Consider the following 27,491-nt stretch of genomic DNA (forward strand, 5'->3'; position numbering starts at 1 on the left):
CAGCATAGGAGATGCCTTGGTTTTCTTTTTCCTGTCCCCGGCAAGTCGACTCAGGTAGCTGTGAAGCCCAAAGATGTATGGTTTGCCCCATGCTCTGCCCCCCCGAGCTCCATACTGAGGAACGGCTGTCGACTCCTCGTAGCAGTAAGGTCTCTAGTTTGCTCTTAGCAGAACTTGGTTATATTCTGGTCATTTGTCAAATGTTTTATGTTATAGCTAGCTCTTCATTTAAAAACGTAGGAAAAAAAAAGATGAAGAATAACGTACTGGAGGCTCTCATAAATTACCTACCATATTTACACTGTTACTCCGTAACAGAATCTATGTTAAATGATCAGGGAGAGTACTTTGTTGGCCAACCCAGAGAAATTTGAATTGTCTCTAATCAAGAGTTGTCAGGATAAAAGAAAATATGTGGAAGAAATATGTGAGTATTTTTCGAAACTAAATGATACGAAATCTGAAGAAATAAGGACTGTAGGATACTTATTCTTTACGTGCTCTTTGTATTATCACCCTGGTTATTATGACATATTCTACCGCGACAGGAGAAAAAAATGCAAAACATACGGCTGTGGTGGGATGATGTACGAAAGGGAAGCAGGCGATGCTTCGTCTCAAATCTTTTGGTAGGTCTGGAGCTGATAGTTCTCATCCCTCATTAACAGCTTTTTGTTGGGGCTTTTTCTCCCCCTTCCCCCCCCAACTGCTGTAAAAATACTTACTAACGATGATGAATAGGTTTTTCCTATTTACGGTTTCCCCTATATGAAAATCTTTCTCTGGCATATATGTCATATAAATGTCTGCTGAGCTCTCTGACTTACTGTTGATTGCTTTCATTAAGGTTATCCTATTACTCATTTGCTGCTAGCTGTTGCATAATATTTGTGTTAAAATCTTTTCTGTTTCAAGTTGATATAAAAATTCAAGGGTATAAGGGATAGATGCTCAGGCATATTATATTGACCTAACAGCCAGTTGGGCACAGTCAGGTGCTGACAGCCCGGACAGGGACAGTCCTGGTGAGAAGATGGGAGCAATGGACCAAACGTGGGAGTCATGGGTGGACAAATAGGAGATGACCAAACCAGGGATCTGCTCCCAGGGCACCGAAACCTGGGAAACAGGTAAAATACCGCTTCCTGTTATTTGTTGGGTCTGGGTGGTTTTGTTGTTGTTGTTATTGTTGGGGGTTTTTTTATATCAAATTTTAGTCTCGAAATTTAGTAACATTTTAATATTGTTCTCCTACCGGTGCTGCCATCTTTGCTGCTTTGATAGGTTGATAGCAACAGGGAGTTTCCTTTCAGCTTCCCCTCACCTTAGTCTGATCATCATTCTCTAACAACTGGGAAAGTTAATGTAATTCTCTGTAGTTCACGAGCTTCAGGTATTTTGCCCATTAGGATCTTTTTTTCTTCATCATTTTGGTAGCTACAGCAACTCTTCTCAAAGTGAAAAGAAATATAAAGGGAAAAAGTCTCATCTTGGTCCTATCCCAACCCCCTGCTTAGGCAAGCGACTTGCTGCAGATCTTCTTTAATCGTTTGTCGTGCTTAATTGGAACAGGAAACATTTGGGGCTGTGCCAAAAACATTTCTGTAGCTGTAAGCTACAGTGTCTCCACAAACTTCTGCAAATGGTATGGCTGTGCAACACCTTACTCTCAGACCTGTATATAAAGGGATGATCCGGTCCCTTTACAGTCGGCTCTTTGGCAGTATCCCCATTTTGGAGTATTTCCCCATACACAGTCTTCTGAATCACCCGCTGGCCTTATCTTGTTCAGCTGTGCATCTCAAATGTGTTTCGACTTTGTTTAAACTTGATGGTTAAGTTATTCTCATGATTCTATCGCTAAAGATGTGCTTCATCTTTCCTCTGTGTGAAAAAAAAAAAAAAAAAATCATTTTTGTATGGTGAGTCATCTCCTCGATTTAGCATTACCATATGCTGTTGATTGCTTATTTAAATTGCATTAATATAAAATGTTGAAGTTTGGTTTCAGTGATATTATTGAGTGGGGGGTGGTGCATTAATTGTAATATATGATGTTTAACTACACTCACTGGAGATTTAGCATGTATTAATTTTTATTAGAGGAGAAATACTTGCCTGGTGAATAAGTTTATAGTGAGAAGGCAAAATTAATCTCTAGACTTACAGCATCTTTATTAAAGGGAAAAAGCATACAGCTTTTCCCCATTTCAAGTAGTGCTCAACGATTTGCCCTCCACCATTTACTTGTACTCCACTTGCCATCAGCCCAAGTTCTCTGCTTCATTCCTTCCTTCTTTAAGAAGGCACAGGAAATATATGCTCCTCCTTCAGATTCAGCTCCGTTCTTCTCCAGGTATAGTTTCTCTTCTTCAGAGAAACTTCACCTATAATTTTCTGTTTCTATCATTTGGGGATTTTTTTTTTTTTGTGGAAGACGAAAGCCCAATTTTCTCAAGTGCTCATTTTCCAGTCATGCTCTTGTACTCTTTTCTTTCTCATTTTCCATGAGTCCAAAAATTTATTCTTTGTTTGATGTCACTGCAAAGGAAAAAACCAAGCAGCTTCTGCTGAGGTTACCCAGTAATTCTTTCCCATTGTAATCCGGATTACGAAGTTTGAGCTCCGTTTTCAGGCTAATGATCTCTCATCAGGTCACTGCAAAGAAAACAGAAAACAATGGATGGGAGAAGAAACAGGAGATGCTACAAATGTATCTTTTTTTTTCTCCTGACCTTCCAAATCTAAGATGCTGCTGTATTTTATAGGACAGGGCATGAGGTGAGGGGAGGAGCCTAAAATGACATCATACATTCTATTAGCCTTTTCTGTAATTTCTCTAATATTTCTAACCTTTCTAGCTGCAGTAAATTTACCTTGGCTTTGTTGTTGGTTTTTTTTATTAATCTTACGTAAAACCGTATTATTTTTTTTATTTCTGTTTGTTCTTACTACAAGTACCATTTCATGGTTGCCAGCTTTACTAATTCCCATCGTTGCTGGCTTGTGAAATGTAGGCAGTACCCTCCCAGCTTCTGTGTACAGAGTCTTTAAAACACCTCCATCCCCACAGGTGGATTAAAATGCTGGAGAAAGTCACACCTTTGTTAAAGACACAAATGTATAACTTGTGTCAGGGTGATTTAATTTTTCAACAGTTGCTGATACTTTATAGTTTAAGTTTTTAAAGAGCTTTTGGCTACAGCAGTGGGGAACGCTTGGCAGGATCTGGTTCGTAGACTGTGGGTTACTGACAACTGGGCAGGTATTTGCTACTGTCATACGTAAAATGAGACCCGACGTTGAGGAAATACAGAAGTAAGAGCATTTTTTCACCTTACCCTGAATTAGTATTCACATTGTGGCCATCTACAGTCCATTTCATATTTTAAACGGAAAGGCATGATACTGAACCCCTGTTACGCTCCCGTATTACCTCTACTGAAGTAGAGTTGGCCCAGCTCCTCTCGTCTTGTCTTGCTTTAGGCATCTGAGCAACTGAAGAACTCTGTACAAGTAGCAAATTATCCAGCTCTGTATAATTTGCTTAAATCACAGATGTATTGAACCGTCTTCATGACTAGCTGGGTGTGCATTCAACCTGTCTCTTCACTGAATCTAAAGAGTAGGGTACAGATGTAGGTAGGCACTGTTGTTACCCCTATATTGATCTTCTCTGGGCGGTGGCACGTAAGTGGGAACAAATTGAAAGGGAAACAGGGTGTTCTTCAGTATTAGTTGTGAAGTGGAAGCACAGGTGGAACAAAGACGGTGATATTAATCTGTCAGCCTCGGATGAAGGCAAAAATAAGAAAACTATTGATTTTTTTTTTTTTAATATTGTTAGAATCAGTAATGCATCACTTCCTTATGAGAAATGACCCATCCTCCTCCCTTCCAATCCTGTCACTTTTGTAATGAGTTTTTATTAGATAACCTATTTTCTGTAAATCAGATCTGCAATATTATAGCCCAGACTTCTCAACAGACATCAAACCATCTTCTCGGTAAGAATACTTGTGAAATTATTTATTTCTACTCAAAAAAAAGCTCTTCACAGTTGAGTAAGGATTGTAAGGAAAGTGATATTTAAAATAGAATTAGGGATATAAAAATGTTATTTGCAATCCTTGGGTAAGTTTTCTTCCTTGTCATACAAACCATTCATCTTAAATCTATGCTTAAACGTTTCTCATTTAGGACTTAATGCCAAAGTCCATCGGTGAGGTAGTAAAGATATACCTCATAACCAACTGATACAGGAGATCAGCAATCTTTGGAGAATACCAAGCAAGCAAGCAAACATCAGATTCTGGAAGTCTTTAGTTTATTAATTATGTGAAAGAACGTGATGCTCTGATTTGTGCCATACGGGTTTTTATTTAAATACTTGTTGCAAGGCAGAAGGGCCAGGAATTTCATCCTGAAACGTGCCAAAGTTCTTATACTAATTCACCAAAGTTTGCACTTTTGTACATCACCGCCTGCTGTCTCTTCTTCGCAGTCGGTTCTCACTGACCATGCAAACACTTCTACCTTGAAGGCAGGTATCACCAAAAACCTTCGCACAATTTTAAGCCTCAGTTTCACAGCTTCTTAAAAGCTTTAGCAAAGTTTCTTCTGGAATATGAGAGCTGATTGCCTGTGTAAATGACAAAAGTTATTATTTTTATTGGGTTTAATGCTATCTCTGAGGAGCTCGTTGAAAAGCAATTTTTTTCTGTTTGTGTTTTCATCAATAAAATCTCATAATTTCATATTAAATATAGATGTATTTTTAGAGAATAAACCCTTTTAGTTGAAGGCCTTAAACTGTAAAGAACAAAAGGTTGATTAACTGGTCTGTGTTATTCACACAGTTCCAGAGACATTATGCCTTTTTCTTACTTAAACCAACACAGATAAGGAACTAATCCTTCTCCGTATTGCCAAGCGTGGAGATGCACAGATGGACAGCAGGTCTTCGAGAAGTTTCACCATACAAAAGTTGTTCTGCTTGCAGCAGTCGTGGGAGACACAGAAGACAGACTCTGTATCTTATTCCCTGGCCAAAGTAAGGTTTGCTCCCAGGAAGAGAATTAATATGCTTTAGCTATTTTTCCATAAACTTTCAGTGGAGAAAAGGTCCTGTAGTTTTTTTACCCAAATGTAATCAGGTGAAGGTGATGTTTTTGAGCTGCCTGTGATTAACAGTCTCTGAATTCCTTTGCATCTATTACCATTTTGCAGGTTATCTGAAGTTCATTAGGTTTCTCATTTATACGGGGGGGGAGGGTTTTAATATTTAATACCTTTGGCTATTTTTGTTCTGTAGGGTCTAATATTTTTTGCTTGGCTACTGAACCTCCATTTTCTAGTCCTTTTTGGATAGCCATCAGAACTGTGTGAAATATTCTGCTCAAAATAACAGCATTAACAATAGCAGAGGAAAGGATGGTTTCTGAAAGAATGACATCAGATGGATTTATTTTCAGCCTAGAGCTTTTAAATTATTTTTACTGTTCTCCAAATAATTCTGACATTATATATAAAAATAACCACAAAGCATGGGATGTTTTATCAAAGGTAGATGATCTTTTTATTATATTAATATACAGTTTAATGAGAGAACACTTAAATAGGATCGGTCTCATTAATTCTTAAGCTATATTCCATACATTGTCAGTTTCTGAGGAAAAGTAAAAAAAGGTTTGTAGCTGATCTTTCACCTCTACACTGGATCACTTCTTATGGTTAGTTCTCATATAAATGGCAAAAGGTTTGGTTTTTTTTCTTCAGAATTGCATGGGTAAGTAGGTATCGGTTTCAATCGACTATTCATTACAGGCTGATTACAAGGAATATTTGGAATTATATCTAAACCTACAGCATTCTCTCAGTGCCTTATAACTTGGTATTTCATTATTTTAATTCTTTTTATTGTCTTTGCAAAGAGAATCATACAAATGATGAATTCAACTTTGATTCATATTTGCTATGGCATCTAAATCTCCTTCCCTCAAGCTATTGAATGTATGTTTATTCTTTAACAGAGTAGAGACAGGAAAACACTCTGAGTAACATGCACAGTTTTCTTTGTACCTCTGCCCTGGGCTCAGATCTTTTGCTCTGTTTTAATGTTTTATAGTGTTAAAACAGTTCTTTATCTGATGGGATTCCTGTACTGAAGAATAATAATTAGGCTGGATATTTCAATCCAAACGCTGGAAGGTTAAAGAGTAAGATAAGAAATAGAAATGAGGATGCAATTACTGAGCAAGTATGTAGGTCCCGGGCAATGTTTGTTAATGATTCTAGTAGGACGGTAGGTTTCAAGGGCCCATAGTGGCAAAAAATAAAGCATGGAACTTACATTTAAATCTATATTTGCACATCATATTAACTGTTATTCCAGGCTTCTCTAGGATTCTGGCATGTCTTAAATGTTTTATTGAACTGAGATCATAACTGTGACATAAAGAATTGCTGATGATGAATTGTCATATTAGCCAGAGGGTGTCAACGAGGCATATTGAAAAGATACAATATTCTTGGAGTAGGTGAGCTAAGATAGCAAAAATTTGTCAAATAAAGGACCTTAAATATTTTGTTTAACACACACAGTTTTGTGCAATTAGAAAGGCACAGCCTCTTTGTCCTCACTACTAAGAAGTATGTAAGGAGCTAGAAACTAATTACAGTTGAGCAGCAAATTCTCAATATGAAAGAAATTCTTGTTCTTGTGCATTTGGGCCCCATGCCTCTGACCTTCAGATTGATGTAGGAGTAGTCACGCAACAGGGTTCTCCTCTCTCTCCTCTCTCTCTGCTCTCCTCTCGCAGCAGTGGAGTATCTGTTGCTTTAAACTGTGCCTAAGTGGATTTGATCTTAAGGATCACTCACACCTGAGAGCCAGAGAGAGAAGAGTTCAAGATATGAATGAAGTCGTGAGTAACAACTGTGCAGGAGAACAATCTGTCATGATTTTAAAAGAAAACAGGTTTGTTGAATGTGAACTTTACAAAATGGACACGGTGGATCAAATTAAGGGGAAGTAATCTCCAGCTGCAAAGGGCAGTGCAAGCAGAAAGGTGACCTCTGCAAATGATGGAGGGACAGGTCAGACAAAGACCACTCATCTGAAGAGCCAAAGTGAGCAAGCAAAGTGGGGAGAATGTGATATCAGCAGATTAGAAAGGTCAAAATAATACACAACTTCAATTCATGGCTTCTTACGCTGAAAGTAACATGACCATGGATCTTCATAGTACAGATTTGTGTGCATCTCTTGAGAGAAATGGAGACTTAACAGCTTGCTCTGCCTCACCAGAAGGTTAGCCCTCAGACAGCTTTCCAGGGTGGCTTTAAGCTAATATCTAAGGACTGGACTATAATTCACTGCAATCTAGTAGGAGAAGAATAGCAAAAAAAAGTCACCTGTTACCTCCTTGCTATTAGTATCCACTGATCCCCATAACAAATGACGGCGTCCTTCTCCTTGGCACTCTGTATATCTGGGTCAACAAGATGGTGTCCACCTCAGACTGTGCTTTAATTGTAACATGAGAAAAAAACCAGCGGAGACAACAAAACGAGAAACACAAGCATCTTGTCTTAGGGCACAGGCATCATCTCACAATCTTAAAATATTTTCATGTGAATGTGTTACCTGAAGTTTACTGAAAATGATTCTTCTCGGCTACTGCGATCTGCAGGACCGCGGTGTGATTCCTAGCTCCTAAACTGGGGTGAGTGCTGGATCTGGGACCTGGGACACTTGCGGTATGTTTGGGTGGGCTCTCACTGATGGGGCACCAGGACCCTATAGACAGAAGTGTACCTCTAACCCACCGAGTTGGATGCAGATGTGCTGTGCCAGTTGCCCAGCTGTGTCACGTGCGAGAACCACAACAGAAAATAGTATAACATCATGAGGACTGATAAAGTGAATGACTAAAGATGAGGTGCCAGCCAGCACTTAACTGTTGGAAAGGCTAGGGTGAATACAGAGACTGAGAAGCACCAGACTAAAAAAATCAATTTCCGTTTCCTTTTATTACCTTCTGCAGTTTTCTTGGTTGCTTTCAAGGAAGATCGCTCCTTCATTGCCCCATCTCCTGACTGGCAGGAGGGCAGCTCTCGTGATGTTTATAGAGACCATCTGGAGCCCGTTTTTTTGGTGTGGGTTTTTTGGGGGTTTTTTTGTTTGTTTTTTTTTTTCATGTGGACCTGTAGGATTTTAAGCTTCTGTTTTCCCCGGCTGCTGCTGTGTGTTCCCAGAGCAGGGTATGGAGCTGATTGAGGACAGAGCTGATCGAGGACAGAGCTTCAGGCACCGCTGTGCAGAGGCTGCAGGGGTTTCCAGGCATCTTACGTGAGGCCAACAGGCAGGACGAGGTCTTGTCCACACATGCTCTTCTACTAGCTCTGCCACTGGGAATTTTCCTGAAAAGAAAAGGGAATATGTTCTGCAAATATGTCATATTTCTTCAGTTAAAAGTAAAGGTGTAATGCAGCTGCTTTGCAGTTCTGTAGTTTTGGCTAGCACTACATGGTTTTATATCCCATCCTAACATGGAAAAAAAGGTACGGATGTGCAAAGAAAACGATATATAGGTTTTGAATGGGAGTTGTTAAAATTAGAAACTTTAAATATCATAGTTACTTCTACTTCACAGAAATTTATAACATCTATTTTCAATGTTTTTCTTATTACCTTCAGAAATTTTCTGTTTTCGTTTCTTTTCACCCCTCTCTATTTTGTATGCCACAAAGCAGTAAGCGCGAGCGCTCGCTCTCTCTCTCTTTTTTCCTCTTTCTTATGGGAAGGAAGAGAAAATGGAGAAAAGATATGTGAAAAGCAAAAAATCCTTTGAACATCATGCATTCTATTGAACACAGTAGAACAAAAAAAAGGAAAAAAAAAATCTGTAAGTGTCAATTCTGAGCTATCACACAATCTTGCTTCTTGAATTACAAGACAGATATAGACCTACTATCTCTTCTTTTAGCAAAGCTGAAACTTATGAGAGTGTGTTTGGAACCATTAAGTCTCCAGGATATCTACACTTTTCAAAGCCCTTGTCTCTCAGGGGTGCGTGCCTGAACCTAATACACAATTTGTTCTTATTTTTGTAAAAGGACTAGAGAAATTTTAGATTATAAGATCGATTATTTGGACCCTGATCTTTTTTATTCAAACAGCATCAATTGCTTCAAGTCTCTGAACCTGACAGAACAACTGAGTAATTTTTTAGAACATAAATAGGGAAAAGCTGCTTTTAACATTTCCATTTTCTTGTCCATAAGGCCTGTAAAATCAACACACCTGTAGAAATGCAAATAACTTACATGTGAGGACAAGCTGAAATTTAGCCTTCTCAGGCAGATTATATTTATTCATCAGCATTCACATATTGTCTCATCAACACATGCAAGCACTTCTATTTTTGAAAAGCCTCATTTATCACTTGTTGAATATTTGAAGCTGAACGGCTTCTTCTCTAGAAAAAATGTTCCTTAGATTGACAGATTCTTATGTTAACTAAAAAATAAAATTAAAGAACCAACCCCCACCCACCTTTCTGCGCCTACTATGCAAGGAGCCGCACGTTTTCTGCATAAAAACTTTAAATGTACAATAAAAATTTAGCTTTTTATCAGTTGGCTTATGGACTTAGATTCACTTCTAATTGTGCATTTTTAACTCATTCTAGGCCTTTCACTGCCTTTATATTTTGTCTTGTATTACAAACAGCATTGAGGGTACACAATGAAATCAAGATTTATTTTTAATATCAGATCAATCACGGTCAAACTTGCAATACGTCCCTGCCACAATGGTTAATGCTGTGCCGTAGGGGCTGGCCCAGCTCAGTTTAATTTTATTCCCTTTCTAATTAGGGAGTTGATTGCCACAGTTCAGTTATTGCCACAGTCTGGCTCCGGAATATAGTTGTATCCTGGTGCACTAAAACGATCCTTTTTGGGAAACTGCCGGCCCTTTGCCACATTCAGGGGTGTTTTGCAGCAAAGGGAGTTCCTTCCGCTCTTCATCCCACGTCCCCACCTTCTGATTCTTTTGGGCAGTGGGTCAACATGCCCAACACCATCTGTCTGAAAATGGGCTAGAATGAGCAGAGTGGTACGTTTCACAAATTCAATACTGTATGTGTGTCATTAGATACTGGAGTTGCATATGAGCTACATTAGAAATTAATATTGAAGGTTTCCTATTTAGGAAAAATTATATAGTTATTCAATATACACATTTCATTTCCTGTTGGTTTTATAATTAGCTGTTCTGTTCCTGAGAATAATTTGCTTTTCTTTTTTTCAGAAGTTCATATATCTTCTTTAATCAGCCAACATACACATTTGTCTTAGAGACAAATGCATTATATGTTACATATTTCATCACTGAGTGGCTTCCAGAAATTAATTTCCATATCTAGTCTTCATGAATCAGCAGAACACCTCTATAACTCTTCACTCCCTATAAAGCATTTTTTTTAATAGAGGTGTATCCTCATTCTGATGTTCTATAATCAGCTTTGTCAGAAACACTGTGGGCCTTTTTTACTTTAAAATATTAGCTTACTAAAAATTTAAACCACTATTTATAAGCAAGAGAGGGAGAATCCACGTATTATACTTAAAATCATTAAAAGATTGATGAGCATTCATAACTGGAAAATCCTGGCAGAAGAATAATTTCTTTGCAGCAGCCTGTGTAATTAAGGGGTGAATGAATATTGGTAAAAACATTACTCCTTACTCTCTTCTTCCAGTAACTTGAGATGGATCACAGCTTACAAAGCTATATTTCCCTCTCCTGTAATGGCACAGGCAGGTGGGTCAATTATAAGAAATCAAAAACCACAGGGCTCGAGTAGTCAAACCAAGTACTCGGATACAGGAACGGGGTGCAGAGGCGTATTTTCTAGCCACCTTTCGCTCTAGCAGTAACTACTCAGGGGTGAACTTAATCAGGAGGCAAATACAGGTTTTGTACAGGTTTGTGCACCTCTGCACTTACCACAGGGTCAGTTACCCAGAAAGGTTTAACTAGACGCCTGGAGAAGGATAAAAATACCTTTTCCAGCAGTGGCAGAGATTTCTCCCTTTGGCCATGCTCCACCAAAACGTCGTTTCAGTCAGATGCCCCTGACCGCTTAACAACAGCTAATCTGAAATGTTGGAATCACAGCTGCTTTATTCTGTACCAGCCCTGAGAAAGTAACGTGGTCTCTTGTTTAGTTAATAATGGTCCATGTCATTCCTCTGGGATTGTTTGAAATGTCTAACATCAATCTCCTTCACTGGGATTTACACCCTTCTAATGCTTCTTCCTGTTCACCATGAGCATGAAGAGTAACTGTTTTCCTTTTTCATTTTAGAGCTACCTTTCATGTGTTTGCATGTCAGGGAACATGCTGTCATATCGCTTTCTCACCACTCTCTACTCTGGATTAAATGACTTAATTTCTGGTTTGGGTTTGTGTGGTGGGGCAGGGGGGTGCAGGGCTGGCTACTGTGAGAAGCTGCCAGAAACTTCCCCGGCTCCGAGTCGGACCCGCCGCCGGCCAAGGCTGAGCCTGTCAGCGACGGCGGAGGCGCCTCTGGGAGAACAGATTTAAGAAGGGGAAACCTGCACTGAGTAGTTGGATTGGAATGTGAGAGGAACAGCTCTGCAGATACTGAGGTCAGTGAGGAAGGAGTGGGGGAGGAAGGGATGCCCCCGCAGCCCGTGGTGAGACGGCAGGCTGTCCCCCCCCAGCCCATGGAGGGGAGCGGGGGAGCAGATGCCCACCTGCAGCCTGGGGAACGAGGAGCCCACGCCGGAGCAGAGGGATGCCCCCCAAGGTGGCCGTGACTCCATGGGAAAGCCCGCGCTGGAGCAGTCTGTGCCTGAAGGACTGCAGCCCACGGAAAGGACCCACGCTGGAGCAGTTCATGAAGGACTGCAGCCCGTGGAAAGGACTCACGTTGGAGAAGTTCGTGGAGAACTGTCTCCCATGGGAGGGACCCCACGGTGGAGCAGGGGAAGAGTGAGGAGTCCTCCCCCTGATGAAGAAGGAGCAGCAGAGACAAGGTATGACGGACTGACTCCGACCCCCATTCCCCATCCCCCTGCGCCGCCGGGGGGAGGAGGTGGAGAGAACCGGGAGTGGAGTTGAGGCGGGAGGGGTGGGGGGAAGGTGTTCTAAGGTTTGGTTTTCACTTCCCATTATCCTTGTTTTGATTTGATTGGTAGTAAATTAAATTGATTTTAGTTTTTTCCCCCAAGTCAAGTCTGGTTTTTGCCCGTGACCATAATTGGTGGGTGATGCTTCCTTGTTCTTGTGTAGACCCACAAGCCTTTCATTATATTTTCTCCACTTTATCCCACCGGGGCAGGGGGAGGAGTGAGAGAGCAGCCTCGTGGTGCTTTGCTGCCGGCTGGGCTTAAACCATGACAATTTCTTTCAAGCATGCCTCATAACTCACCTTTTCTAGACCTCTGATTATTCTACACCTCTTACCACTTAAGATTTAACACTAAAAACTACCGAATACTGAACCTGTGGGCTTAATGTTGAGCAGATTGGAAAGGAGCTAAGAAAGCGTGAAAATGTAGGTGCAGGTGAACACCTATGAGAGTAATAATTAGCCAATGAAGGCCTATGGAGGGTTAGAGGGAGTAATCTCAGCCAGTTAAATACATTTAATGAGACAGCATTGGTCATCACGAGGAACACAGATAGAACAAGAAAGGCATCACGTAAAACAAGTAACGGCTCCCTAGGTAGGAGGAACAATATGGATCTTCTTTGTCTGTGTGAGAAATGTATAAACCACCTACAGATATCGTCACCGCTGGTAGAGAAAAAAAGGTGACATATTCCTGTAAATTTGAAGAGGAATGCCTAAGCTCACTTCTATCCATAAGGTGGGCATTCTTCATAGTCGACTGAAGAAACAGCATACTAGGTATGTGCACTAAAAACCTGGTTAAGTTATTGTGATTGAAGAAGCACAAACTCACCCTAAATCTCTTAATAGATGCTTTTTTTTTAATGGAAGAATAGCTGTTCTTGTAAGACTATGGTATAAACTCCAGGCATTAACGTTTTTATAATTTATTGTTGCATGTATAAGAAGAATGTACATGCAGTGGTCATTCCCTTCAGCAAAACAGCTAAAGCAGTTTAAAAGTCATTGTTAAAACTAGCCTTATTGTTGTTTTCAGCGAGAGATTATGGTATCTGTACAAAAGTAGACATGCCTTTAGGTTTTTTCTTGAAGTACAGTTGGTGGCATATGGAATAATAAAAGAAACATTCAATGGTTTAGGGCAAGACCAGCATCCAAAATAGACTTTAAATGACAAACAAATTGGAGCAGGCACTTACGTCCAGATGAGCCAAACCGTACTTACCTTTGACAGTAAATGCACAAAATTACATCTGGCTGAGAAAATCCCTTTGAGCTGCAAGTAATTGGCAGGTGGAATAGTACTCAGGGGAGTACTAGGCGCTCGCTCTGTTCTTACCTGTCCTTTGACATCTGCTTGTGCCTGCTACCTGAGAGAGACTATTGGGATCTCTGACCAGGCACTGGCATTTGTGTATTTTTAACTTATATTCAAGGGAGGATATCATCTGTTACCTTCCACCATTCTTCTCTTCAAGTCACTTCAGTGGCTATTCTGGAAAAATTGTAATGCCAGTTCTGGGTTAAATCAAATAGAAACGCTTTAACTGTCTGAATTTGCCATGCTCATTTTACCTCAGCATCCTCAACTTTCTGTGGCTCTTTTCCAAGCATGTCCCACACTTGCCCAGCTCTGTTTAGTCTGGGAAAGGTATAAGTAAAATAGCTGAAGGTCACATGGCTAGTATCCATGCATAACTAATCCTTTATCAGAACAGATGTGAGTTGCAAAGAAAATGAACGTCTAACTTTCCAAAAGGTTTGAAGGTAATCTGTCTGGAAACAGCCAGAACTACACTACAGCGATTCTTTGCTTACTTCACCATGAACTGGTGGAAGCGCTGTATGCCAATAACATTATTCAAATCAATATGAGTTTAATAAAATCTGATATCTGGGTGTGATCTGTCCCTTCTGTCTAGAATCTAAGGAGATTAATGCAACTTTTCTTTGTCCAAAGCTGGCACAGTCTGAACCATCTCTCTACATAATACAGACCCGGGGCCCTGTGGGTCCCCCCTTCGTCTGCTGTATCTTCTGAGAGGACTGAGGTGGTATCTTGGTCCTCTAACAAAATAGCTAGCGCTCTTTCCAGTTTGGCTGGAATTGATGTGAAGGACATGTAGGTACTTTGAAAGAAAGACTGGGTAGATCAACTACTGTAGCTGTAAAACAAGCAGCAAAAGGCCGGATGGCCAACAAACTGTCCATCATCTTCAGAAAAGGCCACCCATCATCTAGGAAAGCCAAAATCCAGGAAACTACAGCCCAGTCAGCCTGACTTCAGTCCCTGCAAAAATCATGCAGTGAGTCACCTGGGAACACGCTTCTAGGCACACGAAGGAGAAGGTGACCAGGAAGAGTAGCAAGGGTAAATCTTGCCTGACCTGGGTGTTTCTACGATAAAATGACTGGATTTGTGGACAAGGAGAGAACAGAAAATGTCATTGTCCTCAACTTCAGCAGAACTAAATTCTAATGAACCGTAGTGCTAGAAGATAGACAGGAATTTTTTTAAAGAAGAAAATTATTAATGAAGTTTGAAAATCTCCTCTAAGCCAATGTAGGGCAAAAAGACCCCAAACACAACAATTCAGTGTGGTGGTCTAGAAATCCAAAGCAAGTACAAACCATCTCACTTCATCTAACTGAGAAGCATTAACGTGGCTCATGAAATTGTCCTGTATTGCTCATGACTGGATGGATTCCTTCTTCCATTTTGCTATTGCTACTGTAATCATATCGGTTACACAAATTCAGTGATGATCTAGAAAAATCTTTCTAATATGGTCTCTGTGTGTGTGTGTACAATATATATCTCGCTGGCACATGCCTATTCAGTAATGAATTTGTCATATGCTACAAAAAGGGAAAAACTGTACTGACAGGAACCAAAGCAATAGTGCCTTTCAATCCTTCCAGCTACTGTCTAAGAAAAAGATAAACATCGTTTTCATAGGTGTGATGGATAGTGGTGACACTTAATTTGCTTTAGTAAACCCGAAGAGTTTAAACCATGTAACTAATACGAATTCTAGCACTTCTTTCAACTTTCATGAAAGGTTTACACTAATTGTACATGTTGGTTTCGGTGGTGACTAGATACTGTGGTGATAGGTTCTTTAGAAGTGCTGAGACAGATAAAGTTAGGATAAACTGATGTATTTCATATTATGAGCAGCTGGATGAGCCCTGAACACCATACCCAAGTGATTAATTTCTGAATGGTGGTGAAAAGAGAGGGGGGTGCTTAAATAAATCAATGGTGATTTTAATAAACTGGGAGACTCTAGGTACTAAATCTGTCTGCATCTGATCTGAATTGCAATTACCTGTCAAAAATTCATCCATCATTGCAAGTTCCAGACAAACTTTCTGGCAGCAGATGTTTCAGGAAAGCTATTTCATATGGGAAATATATCGTTTGGTGTACAGCATTCCCAAGAACAAAAAGCAAAGTAGGAAACATTTCACGAGTAACAGCAATAACTTCTATGTCATACCTAAGCCTAGTTTATTGGTGAATATAATTTGTAAATGTGAATTTCCAACGTAAATCAGTCAATGAAATACTACTCATAATTCAGCTGATCTCAAATAGATGTAGTAATTAATTCTGTATTTGTGTACTTGTGAAAGCAATGGTATTTCTAATAACTTTAAATTCAGCATTATTAAATCCTGTCTCTAAGGCTAGAAGACTGGTGCCTGCTTTTCTGAAAAAATGTGGTGTGCCTCCACCAGCCAGGCTATGGGAAGAGCTTTAAGAGATAGCCTGCAAAAATATGCCATGCTCCCTCGGATGTGTATTCAGCAGGTGTGGGGCTACCTGTGCCACCCATGTCTCTCTCATACCAAGACAAAAACTGTATGAGGATGAAACTAACCTGGAGAGGATAGTATCATTAATTCAGGGTAGAATACATTATGTAAGCATTCTAATTATTCTCCAAACATAATCCTAGGAAGTTCTTAAATAACGTAAGTTAAAACGTTTCTACAAATATGTCTGTTATAATGTGGAATGTCACAGACGAGGCATCTAAGCAACCTTAATTCCAACCTATAATGAGATCATACCGTATAGATACACCTGCGATTTAAATATTTCCAATCTCAGATTGTTTGTTGATTCTCAAAGCCATGTTAGGTTTTCCTCATCAATACTGTGGCCCTTGCTCGTTTGAGATCTGTACGGCTCCCACAGCCAGGCATATCTACAGCTTCCCTTCTAACCTGGGGCTCGCTCTCCCAACTGTTCTCTCACAGTGACTGAGATAAATACGGAAGGAAAAAGACCCACCAAACAACCAAAAATCCAAAACCCAGAAGAAATTGGGGGGAAAAATGTTTGCCTACCACTTAATATGGGTTCATTGACTTCCTGTCATAAGAGAAAGGACTGAATGTGGACTGTATGAAGGATTTAAATTCAGAACACCTAAACTCCAGTTTTTCATTGACAGCTGTTCCACCATTTGATACATGACTGGTCCCTTCTCATGTGGCAAGAAGACAACGTAATGAACATTTCTTTGCAGCCATCAGTGAAATTGTCATATAACACCGCTATTTCTCATCTGAACGTGTACCTTGAAAATTACCTCTGAAGACAGGCTGGACATATGATTAGAAGATTGCTATCCCAGCCAAATGATACCCCAAAAGCTGTTCTACTGTCACCTCTATCAAAACTGTCCATTCTGTTTGCCAATTATAATAGCAGAATCTATCACTCTTTTCAATTTTCATTACATCAGGAATTTACTTTGCACATTTTCTTCCTCTATGTAGTACTTTAAAATCATATTTCATTAAATGCTGTTTCTAACAGAATTGAGAGCAATTCACTTATGAAGTAACTGCTGACAGATGGATCCATTTATATCTTATACATGATGTGCTGGGCTTCTTATCTTGTCACCTGTGTCTGGTGTTTGAGAATTCGTCTTTTGTATTAGTAGCTCGGAAAGCCTCAGCTTGATAGACTATATCAAGTGTGTTAATTTGAGCTCTGCTCTCATACTGCTATAAAACTGACGGCTGCCAAACATTTGGAGAAAACATCTTGGTTTGTCTTTTACTTTACAATATGTCATTTTCAAAACTCCTCAAAGCGAATGAATGCATAAGTCCTTGCGGCCTCTTCCGAACCACATTGAAATGAATAGAAGGACTCCTGTCAGCTGAAGAAACTGTGAGGCAGCCCACGATTGCCTTAAATAGACTAATAGCTTAATGTACTGTGGACGTTAGGTGCTTTCACAGTGCAGTCCCCCTTTTGGATAGAGACACGTTTTGCAACTTGCCCTACTTCCATTTCTAGCCCTGCTTCTCTCATTTATCGGGGCATTATGTCAGCGGGGTAACATTTTATGTAGAGTAATGCTATTAAGAAAATATGTACATATCGCATGTCCATTATTCTCCTTTATTTCCCTGTTACTTATTTGTACAGCATTAGCTTGGAAGGGCTGCGGGTACTTTTTGCAAATCACTTCTCAGGCCTGTGACAAGAGATTGTGTCCACTCCAAGGGGTTTACTGCCTCAGCACTGGTTCCCATTACCATCTGTCCGTTCCCCTCTGCCAAAGACACAGAGGGGAACCAAAGCACAGGAAATAAATGGTCAGCCGCACGTAACAGCGTAGCGCATGGGTGCTTGAAACCGGCACTGCGCACTAGCCAGAGGAGAAAATCCATCTCTGGAGAGTAAATGAGAGGTAATAAGTAGGGAGTAAATTATAATGAACCTTGAAAGTGAGGACAAATAACTTTTGTCTAATACAGTAGAGAAGCTGGAGCCAGCAAAGGGAAAAATAAAGAGGTGGATGGCATGGAAAATGATCCTGGCAGGAAGCTTCATAATGAGCAGAGGGAAAGATAATTTATATCAAGACCTGGGCACAGCGAGAACTGCAAGTGGAGGGCGCGAGCCTAAAATCAAACTTCTCCTCTCTTTGCGTTTATGAAAGACTGCGTTTTAGGAATATCGAAAGCCAAACTAACTTCCAGCCTTAGACGCAGCTGGAGGAGCAAGCGCTCCGTGCTGAAGATGCCGTCCGGGTTGCACGTATCCCAGTGGAGCAGCCAGCAGCAAGGCCAGGTGGAGTAGCATAGTGTCGGTGCTGTTGGGGTCGGGACGTGTTTTTCTGGGGCTTTGGATCCATGAGTCGGTGTTACAGCATCACGGGATAGGCAGAGGAAACTGCTTTGAAGTTAAATGACGTGACCAAGAATTGTGTTCGACAAGTCAATGTTTTCTTGTCCTCGTGGGTTATTTACTTCCTTGTGCTAATGGTAAGGGCACGATTCTGTCCTATTTAGCTATCAGCTGGACCTGTGTTTCTCTAGGTTGTTTGATGAAGTCTTGTGAGATGACAGTGGATTCATTATTTTAGAAATTGCCAGGGCTTACCCTGGAGAGGGCAAGGTGCCAGCACCAGTCAAACAATGTCTAGCTCCTTGATTAGAAGCAAATTGTTTGAAGCTGGAATTCTTCCCAATTGGTGTTTTTCATTTATTTTTCCTGTGGAAAGATTATTGAAAAAGCTGTTACAGCTACTTTGATCGTGCATTCCTGCAGCTTTAAGACTTAAGCTTATTCTAAGCACAGACCGCATATGTTTCAGGCCTATGTATGTAATATATTTTAATGTTGCTAAGGCATCTGTGACCTCAGCACAGAAATATCATGAGAAGGAATGGAAGAAGCCAGCTAGAAGAAGGACAGGAGGGCTAAAGCTTAAAATAATCTCATTAAAATGTATTTTTCTAAGTTTGACAAAATAATGAGAATCAACCCTTGATCCATTTTCCTCAAAGCAGTGATCAAATGTTTTAGAGGCCAGTTTCATTCTTATTAATAATTTATTTTTTACTAAGAAGGATGGAAAATGTCTAATGTGATAACTATGAAGGTATGCAGAGTCTTTTTTATTATGACCGTGAACATTTATTTGTGGGATAAAATTACCCTTAAACAGCAAAGTCCCCTACTATTGCACATATATGCCTGGTTCTTTTAGCTATTGCTTCATACACGTCTACTCTAATGAGATACCTACTTTCGGTGCAACGAACAAACATATTCAAAATATCATAGACCCAATACTGTGTGACATATTTCTGTCATTTTTCATTGTAAACTTTAAGCGTTCATTTATTAACAAGAACAAATATGATACTTGAATCATTCAAAGGAATTGCAGCTATACCACCTCTTTAAACTATCCATTGATATCTTCAGAAAGCAATTTAATCCAGCTCTTCTTCTCACCCCACATGACAAAAAGACAAAATTCTCAGTTTGTATTACATTAGCCTTCAAGTCTTCTTAAAGATAAATAATGTTCCCTGCAGGTTTACATTAGGGATTAAGTGTCTTTGTTCTGAATAACTCTGGAAATAAATTAAATGAAAGGAAGCACAGCCTTTAGCTCTTTTTCTGGGTCTTCATTTCAGACTGCAATTTTTATATAGCACTTTTGTTTCATCTATCCAGCGCTAGGCCGTGGTAGTGGTGCTTAAGTATGTTTGGGGACAAAATGTAAAATGTTTTCAGAAAACGTCTTCCCTTGACCGTCCCATTTCCGTTGCCTTACTGTAAAAATAAACATTTTTCTCAACAATCTCAGAATTTTGAGGCTAACTATATCGCATGTGAACTTGACCGCTTTGTGGCTCAGCTTAAAGTTCTCAGCTCTTCATAGGAGAGCCATCCCATATTCTGTGACGAGACATCTAATTCATAATGACCAGTGTGTTACTGATGCATGCAAAATTCAAGTCTCCGATCTGCAACTTAACACTGTCATTACTGAATTTCAGTGCTAAATAACCTGTGGCTGTTGCAATCTTTTCTACATCTATAATGTCTGAAATAGATTAATTAAGTTTGTTCTACATGCAAGATATAAATGCTTATTTCTAAGCGTAGAGGTCTGAAAATCCAGTTAAAATATTCCCATTTTTCCTGCAGAAAAGATGAATGAAAAATTACATAAAACCATTGCATTTATTTTTAGGATATATAGTAGTCTAGGTTCTACTTTTAAAGTGATTTGGCCTAGCGGATCACCATGTGGTCTCTCCAGATCTCCAAACTTTATCAGTAGTTAACCAAAGATAAAAGGACGGCACACTGTGAAGCAAGGAAATCTTTCCTTCTGTACTGCTTAACAAGAGCAGACAGCATTTTTTTGTTTACATATGTGATATTTTTACCCTTATGTTCTTGAGACCTCTCCAAAAATTGACAAGGCTAAGGACTACTTCCAAATCTTCCACTCCAAGTTGGCTTTGACATGGTTTTGGTTTTTTTTTTCCCCTGCTTTCCTTGGGTTTAGGTGGTTTGTTTGATTTATCACTCTTTTGCTTCACATTACGACTAAGGAGGCTTTTAATACTAACACCTGAGCAGAAAAAATTCAAAAATAAGACACTGTTCCACTTGACTTAAAGCATTATGCCAGACTGTTGAAATAGTCAGGGATACCTCAGCTGTAGAAATTAGGTGCTGGTAATTATGCATCCTATGAAAGATTTCAAAACTAATTGTGTTTCTTCTCAGTTAGGGCAGTGTAGTGTTTGACACTGCCTGTTTCATTGAGCTTAGGCTGCTCTTACGGCATGCGAGTCATACAGAAAAGAGTACAGCAGCTAAAAAAACAATAAAAAAAAACCCCCAAGAAATAAGAAATACTTTCTGTGATTTAGCAGCTGACTTGGAAACAGAGAATAGAACACACTTTCGTTTTATGGCAGATAAAGAGACTTGGTTTCCTGGTCTTTGAATATATATATATAGCTCTGATTTAGCATAGCAAGGTAATAACTAGCCCTGACTGTAGAAAAGAATATTTATATGATCTATTTTCCTGGCTTCTTAAAATTGAAACTGTGTCAGTTCTACTGGAAGATTTTCCCTTATCTAGCCTGTAACCTGACCTTTTCTTTCAAGTCCACAGGCAAGAACCAGCAATTGTGGATCTGTCTCGCTGCCAGGAGGGATTTACACAAGTAGAAAGGGAAACAGACACTGACTCTTGTTCCTTTTCCACACTTGCAGCAGTCGTCGGTGCACAAGCCTGAAGTTTCTGTTTGGGTAAGACATTAATTCCCTTCCTTTGTCAGGCAAAGCTGCAGTGATGGACTTTCGCCTAAAACAGATTAAAGCGTATTCAGCCGCTCCCTGCCCCTCTGAACAAACAAAACCTCCATCTAAAGGAACTGTGGGCAGATTTATCCGCAGCAAAAGGGCAGTGAGAAAGAGTAGGGGTAGGCACAGTCTTTGGCAGACGTAAGTGTTGGCAAAATGGCCGTCTGGTTACTTTTATTAAATGCCTTGCTGTCCAGCAGCATATGGGAACAAGCTACTGCTACTCCTCTTCGATGTCAAAGTGTGCTCCTGGTAGTGGTGCGGGTTTGTTTTTTCTGTCTGCACAGAGTAGCAGGCAAAGGCAATCTCAGAAAGAGGTATTTCCTTCTTCTCATACTTATCCCTCCAGATTTTACAATGACAGCATACTGAGAGAGAACAGGAGGACTGAATAAATGCAAAAATCGCTTTGGCACATCTGGAAAAACTGCCTGTGTGTTTCTTTCCTTAAATGTTGCAAACAGGTGGTAACTGCAGCTGTCTGAAATACTTCATCTTACTCCCATGAAGAATTCTGATTTTTTTTTTTTTTTTTTAAACATCCCCAAAGCGACATTTTTTCAATTTTGAGCCGGTTCCGATTTGCAACAAATGCCTTTTAAAAGGGGAGACACAGACACTATAAAAAAAGAACTAAAAAAAAATCCACACAAACACAATTTTCTAAAAAAACAGAATTAAGATGGGAGAATCCTACCATACCCTGACAGGTACAGTCTTCTAGCAATAATTTCCAACATCCCCCTTGGCTGATATGCCACAGGAATTAAAAGTCTTCACAGCTAGTGAGATTTTGATCCTTTATTTCAAGGTCACAGTAAATTAAATGCACATGATTTTAATGGGAGAAACAGGGGACTGTCACCTGTCACCCCATAGGCGGTGGCCTGTCTTGGGGCTGCAGCTGCGTGAGGATCTCTGATCTGTACTCATAACCATGAACTGTGGACTAATATTGAAATACCTCTTAAAATTCCTTCAGCAAGGCACCCATATGGAGATAAATGACTTTAAATGCACCTTTAAGCAATTGTGGAAATTTCTAAGCTAAGAACTTCTTATTCATATGAAATTGTGATAAAGCTCTGAACATGAACTGAAATTTGAAAACTGTAGCTTTTGGCTGCCTTTCAAGAAAGGCATTTTATTTTCACTCTGCACTTAGTAATCCAAAATGAAAATATAAGTGAGATCGAAGGGTAACTGCTATGGGCCATGTTACATTGATTGTGGAAGTTATTTTACATAGTTCCGGGAATGCGCAAATTGCCACAATCTTTCCATGCTTTTATTTATAAAAATCCTGTACAATAAGGGGGCTGTGGGTAGGTACTAAGACTAATGCGTGAGACAACTGTTTACCTTGTACTTCCAAGAAAACAAGCTGGAATGGCAAGACTGTTTCACGTAAAGGGTGCCCTCACGTAGGTTCACCACTTCTCTTTCAATTCTGTCTTCATTCCCTCTCCCTTTATTGTCTGACTTGTACGACTCATTTTAATTTTAAAATTGCCAACGTGAAGTCTTTACTTTTCTGCTTGTCCGAAGAGCGCCTTGCAAACCTACGGGGATAAATAAATGACATTAGTGATTAATGCTTACTCAGTCACCCTGCAGTTCTTGGCCTTAGTATTGACTCTGTTGGCTTGTGCACATACCAGCCGTGAAGCTGGCATTAAAAATTATTTCCTCTTAGGCTTCAGTGTGGTGTCACGCACGATGCGTGTAAAATAGCAGCATGTGGGTACGTTTGTTTTGAACTACGGATGCAGTCATTCCGTTTGCACTGTAAATTTTCTTTTCTAGAAGCTTTCAAACAGAACGTCCTTTACTCCTGCGTGTATAAATACGTATCGCAGAACAAGTGAATGGTTTAATTCAGAGACTCAGGCGATCCTCCTAAACACGACCGTCTCTCCCTGTGCTGTGCGCCCATCGTCATCCGGTGGTTTTTCCCCTCGGTGCCCGCGATGCTGGGACTCACAGCCGTGCCTGAATGCTGCTGTGGACGTGCCGGTGATGGCGATCTCTGTGCTTGCCCATCAGCAGCCAGGCTGCACGGCTGCTCTTCTCTCTCTCCTCTGGAGTTTCCGCTTCCTTTTCCTGTTCTTAATTTTCTATTCTGGACCATAATTGTGGAAAACACGTACAGAAAACAAATTTACTAATTTTAGATTTCATTCAGTGAAGCTTATGGCCAGTCTTACTTTTTTTAATAATGAAGCCTTGCTGTGGTACTACCTCTGACTTTCTAAGTTTCATTCCTCAGTTCACAGAAAGTTTGCAGGAATTTGTCCAGGTCCCTGGCAGGGCACTCTGTGGTCCTGAAGGCAGAGCTACGCAGCTCCTCACGCAGCTCTGGGTGGACCTTTTTCCACCTGGAGCTTTCTACCTTCTTCACCATGCCCCCTCTATAAATGAGACAAGCTTTTAAGGATGGAGGACAAGCCCCTTTCAAAGCACCATCTTTGTTCTAATTAACACAGAAAAGCTTGTTTTAATTAACAAACGCTCTGCCGCAAATAAGCTCAACAGCTCAAAAAAAAAAAAAAAAAGTGGTGGTAGCAGTTAAAATTAAATACTAAACAAAATAAGTGCACTATTTCATGCAAGTCAGTTTTCATCTATTGAGCTTCTTGGGCTAATGCTAAAACGGATGATTCTTTAGCTTGCTTGCTTTTTCTCCAAATGGCAACAAAATATTGCTCCCTTTAATTCCAGTTCAAATTAATGGAAGTCTGGAGGAAAAGAAACAGACAAACAAACAAGGAAATGTTTTATATTTGGGTTTATCTTTTCATTTTGTGGCAGATGGGTTTGCGTTTTTTTACAGCCACCTTTTGAAATCAGTATGTTATTTTGTCATTTCTTTGTAAAAGAGTAACAGCGCTGAATCTTTATCATATTGATCGTTTTACAAGTTTTCATCTGGGGTCCAAGATAATACACAGCATTGTTATTGCATTATTATTTTTCATTTGTATCCTATTGATTTGCTGCCAGTAACTTACAGGTCAATTTACAAAAAGATGGGGTATGATTCATTTTTTTTTCTAAAAGATTATGCCACAATGGGAATGCTTTTATAAGGCTGTCAGATCTCTAGGTTTGTTTTTTCTTCTCTCAGAAGTGCAACACATTCATAGATTAGTGGCACGGTTCCACCTGGATTTACACCCAGAGTATCCATGACTTTCATATAATTCATACGAATAAGTGGCTATACACAAGCCTACACTTAAATTGGAATTTTACTCCTGGGGAATGGTTCTTTTCTCACTTCTCCCTGTATAACTCAGAAATAATATACAAAGTCAATATAGTTACACTGATGTAAAAGAGATGGGAGGGGAGACTTTGTATGTCTAAGCACAAGCTCCCAAGATTTAACATCTCCAAATGACAGTACTAAAAATATACAAGAAAAATTACTTTTGGCACTGGCCGGGCCAATGTCGGCACTGACAAAGTACGTCCTTTCTGCACGGTTAGTAGTGCCTTGCCCTGTCCTGAGGAGTTGCAATACCTTTCCAAAGGGTTAGTGTGGGACCGTCACTCAGCCCAGTTCAGAGCCCGTGGGCATTATAGCCCTCTGAGCCTGACCTGCCACTGGAGCAGGGCTGGAGAGTCCCTGCCTCCTGGATTCGCCCTTCGTATCTGCACCAGAAAGGGTACCATCAGGCCACACGTGCGCAAATTTTCTATATTTTCACCCAAATCCCTCTGAGCGATGTGCTGAGGACGCTTGGGACACCAAGGTTAGAAAAGTTTGCCGTAGTAATTACAGTTTACTACCGAGTAGTAGTAGTCCAGTTACTACCAACTTTGTACTTAGAAGGGCCACTTTTGAAAGAAAATAAGAAATCTTAACCAAATTTTCCTTATTATTTGTATTTGACTTACCGCCACTAGAATTTAGCTACTAGGAAAGCAAGATTATAACAGTATGTGAAATTGCACAAGTACACCCATTCTTTTATTCCTTCAGTATAAAACCGCTACTACATAATTTACAAGGGGTTAGGTTTTTAATTATTCAATGCAAAATGTGTTAAATGCAGTAGGCTGATGAATATATGCACCCTGATGTGTACTATTATTTTTCTCTGAACCCATCCAGGTAACTCAAACCCACAGTGAGGGACTTCCAGTTCATGTTCTACCTACAGTGTATTGAATTTCCCTGGCATCCTTTCAACAGGAGCATGTTTGACAAGAGAGTTTTTTTTATAGCACAGAATACCCTTTCCTGCCAGTGAAAATTTTCAGGTTTGGAATTGGTCTAATGTTTCATACTAGTTCGTGGCGCGGAACTGGATGCTGAAGTTAAACCATGCTCTTACCCCTCTAACAGGTCACTTGAATAATCTTCCCGGTTTGGGAAATTTTATTCTAAATTGCCGATCGTTCACTGAGCTCAAAAGCAAGACACGGTCCAAATAAATTTCCCATTCATAATGTGTCCCACGGCAAGAAAATAATCACGTACCTGAAGGTGATGCCCGTATGTTGTAGGAATATTTCAAAGAATGTTTTAGTTTGTTTTCTTCTCTTACTTGCCTATGTTTTGTTTCACATTTTGACACCGTTAGGATACAACTGTATCAGACAGGAGAGAGGTCAAAGGAGATTTCCTGCTTAAAATGCGGGTGTGAAGTCACAAAATGTGCTGTGTCTGGCTGTTAAATGCAGGAGTTGTACAACGGTTCATATATATATATGCAGCTAAATATTTTCATATGCATTTATGCTGATATTTGAGGAAAAAATGGCCATATTCCAAGACTGCTGGAAATTTTCTTAATCATTACTGAATGATATAGTGCTATTTATAGACATGAAAAAACCCCAGCCCCCAAATATTTTTCTTTCTTGGTAGTATTCATGGCTGTTTCCATTGAGCTGAGATTTTTTAAAAAAATTGAAGAGACTTCATGAGAAGTGCCAAATCCTTTAACTTATTACCAAGGAATCTGATTTTTTTACACATATTTTTATAAGAAAAAGTTTCTGAATATTAGATTCAGAACATCCAATTTCTAGTTTCAAAATCTGTCCTCCTTTATAAGAATCAAAAATGTTTCAAAATGGTCAGATCTACTGTTTCAGTAGACCTCAGTCAACTTTATTATCTTTTTTGTCTGATAGTTTAACAAACACAGTGTTTCATGTTTTGCTTTAATGTTAAATATTGTTTTATAAATCAAATTAACTATTTTTCATGAAACGTGACTTCTACTTTATTTCAGAGTCCTGCAAAAGGAGAGAGTTGCATCTGTCAATAATTTGTCAAAACCAAGAAGTTCGAGCTTTCCTTATTTCAGTTATACCTAACAAGACTGGGAGATTTAGCAAGAGTTTCTAAGTTTCAGTGAGCAGACATTTAGAAAAGATCCAAGCACTTTTTTAGAATGGCGAGTATAGATATTTATTCCTTGACTCAGATTTAGAAATTGACTGAGACATTCTAACTGCTATAATAAACATCAGACAACGCTTTCAGAAGTTGGGATGTTTGAAAAGAATCAATGAGCAGAATGCTGAATTGAACTTACTGCTCATATACTACCTGCAATCTATGAGCGAACATGCAAAAAAATCAACATTTCTAATTTTCTCTTTTAAATCTGGCAACTTAACCATACTTATAATAAGCCTTGCTTCACTCTCTGATTGTGAAAAAGTAAAAAAGCGATGAAACGTAAGTTACCTAAATGTCTATCTCTAAAGATTCTTCACGGGTGATAAATAACGCATCGCATTAATTATATTTTTTTTCAGCCACAAAATACAGTCCCTAAGTTAAGAGGTGGCTCTTATCACAGATATTAAACTTCTGGAAGTTTGCTATTTAATGCACTTTTTATAGTTTGGCATAGCCCTAGTCCTGGACAATGTCAAATGGGTCAGCTCCTGTCAAGGTAGAGTGCATCCTTCCACAACCAGTAGGTCTCTGAAGGGTTACTGATGCGCCGTCTGTTGACTTGGCTCTTGGAATGTGAATAATTCGTGGCAGGATCCCAAATGATGAATAAACGTTCAAATCTGTGTTGGGGATAAACATAGTTATATAGCTTTAACCCAATTACTTAATGTTATTACCCAATAATAAGGTAGCTCTTTTGGAAGTTTTTGTATGTAAAGCCATCCTTACTTT

The 27,491-nt window shown here is 39.6% G+C and overlaps 1 long non-coding RNA gene across 1 annotated transcript; it reads left to right on the forward strand.

Moving 5' to 3' along the window:
• Positions 1-810: 810 nt before the first annotated feature.
• Positions 811-26,743, forward strand: LOC128139104 (uncharacterized). Its single transcript, XR_008234220.1, has 3 exons — positions 811-1,130; positions 21,137-21,280; positions 26,584-26,743. It is a non-coding gene; the product is annotated as an uncharacterized LOC128139104 (long non-coding RNA).
• Positions 26,744-27,491: the final 748 nt, after the last annotated feature.

The sequence above is a fragment of the Harpia harpyja genome, chromosome 2, assembly GCF_026419915.1.
Source record: "Harpia harpyja isolate bHarHar1 chromosome 2, bHarHar1 primary haplotype, whole genome shotgun sequence".
In the NCBI taxonomy this organism is placed as follows: Eukaryota; Metazoa; Chordata; class Aves; order Accipitriformes; family Accipitridae; genus Harpia; species Harpia harpyja.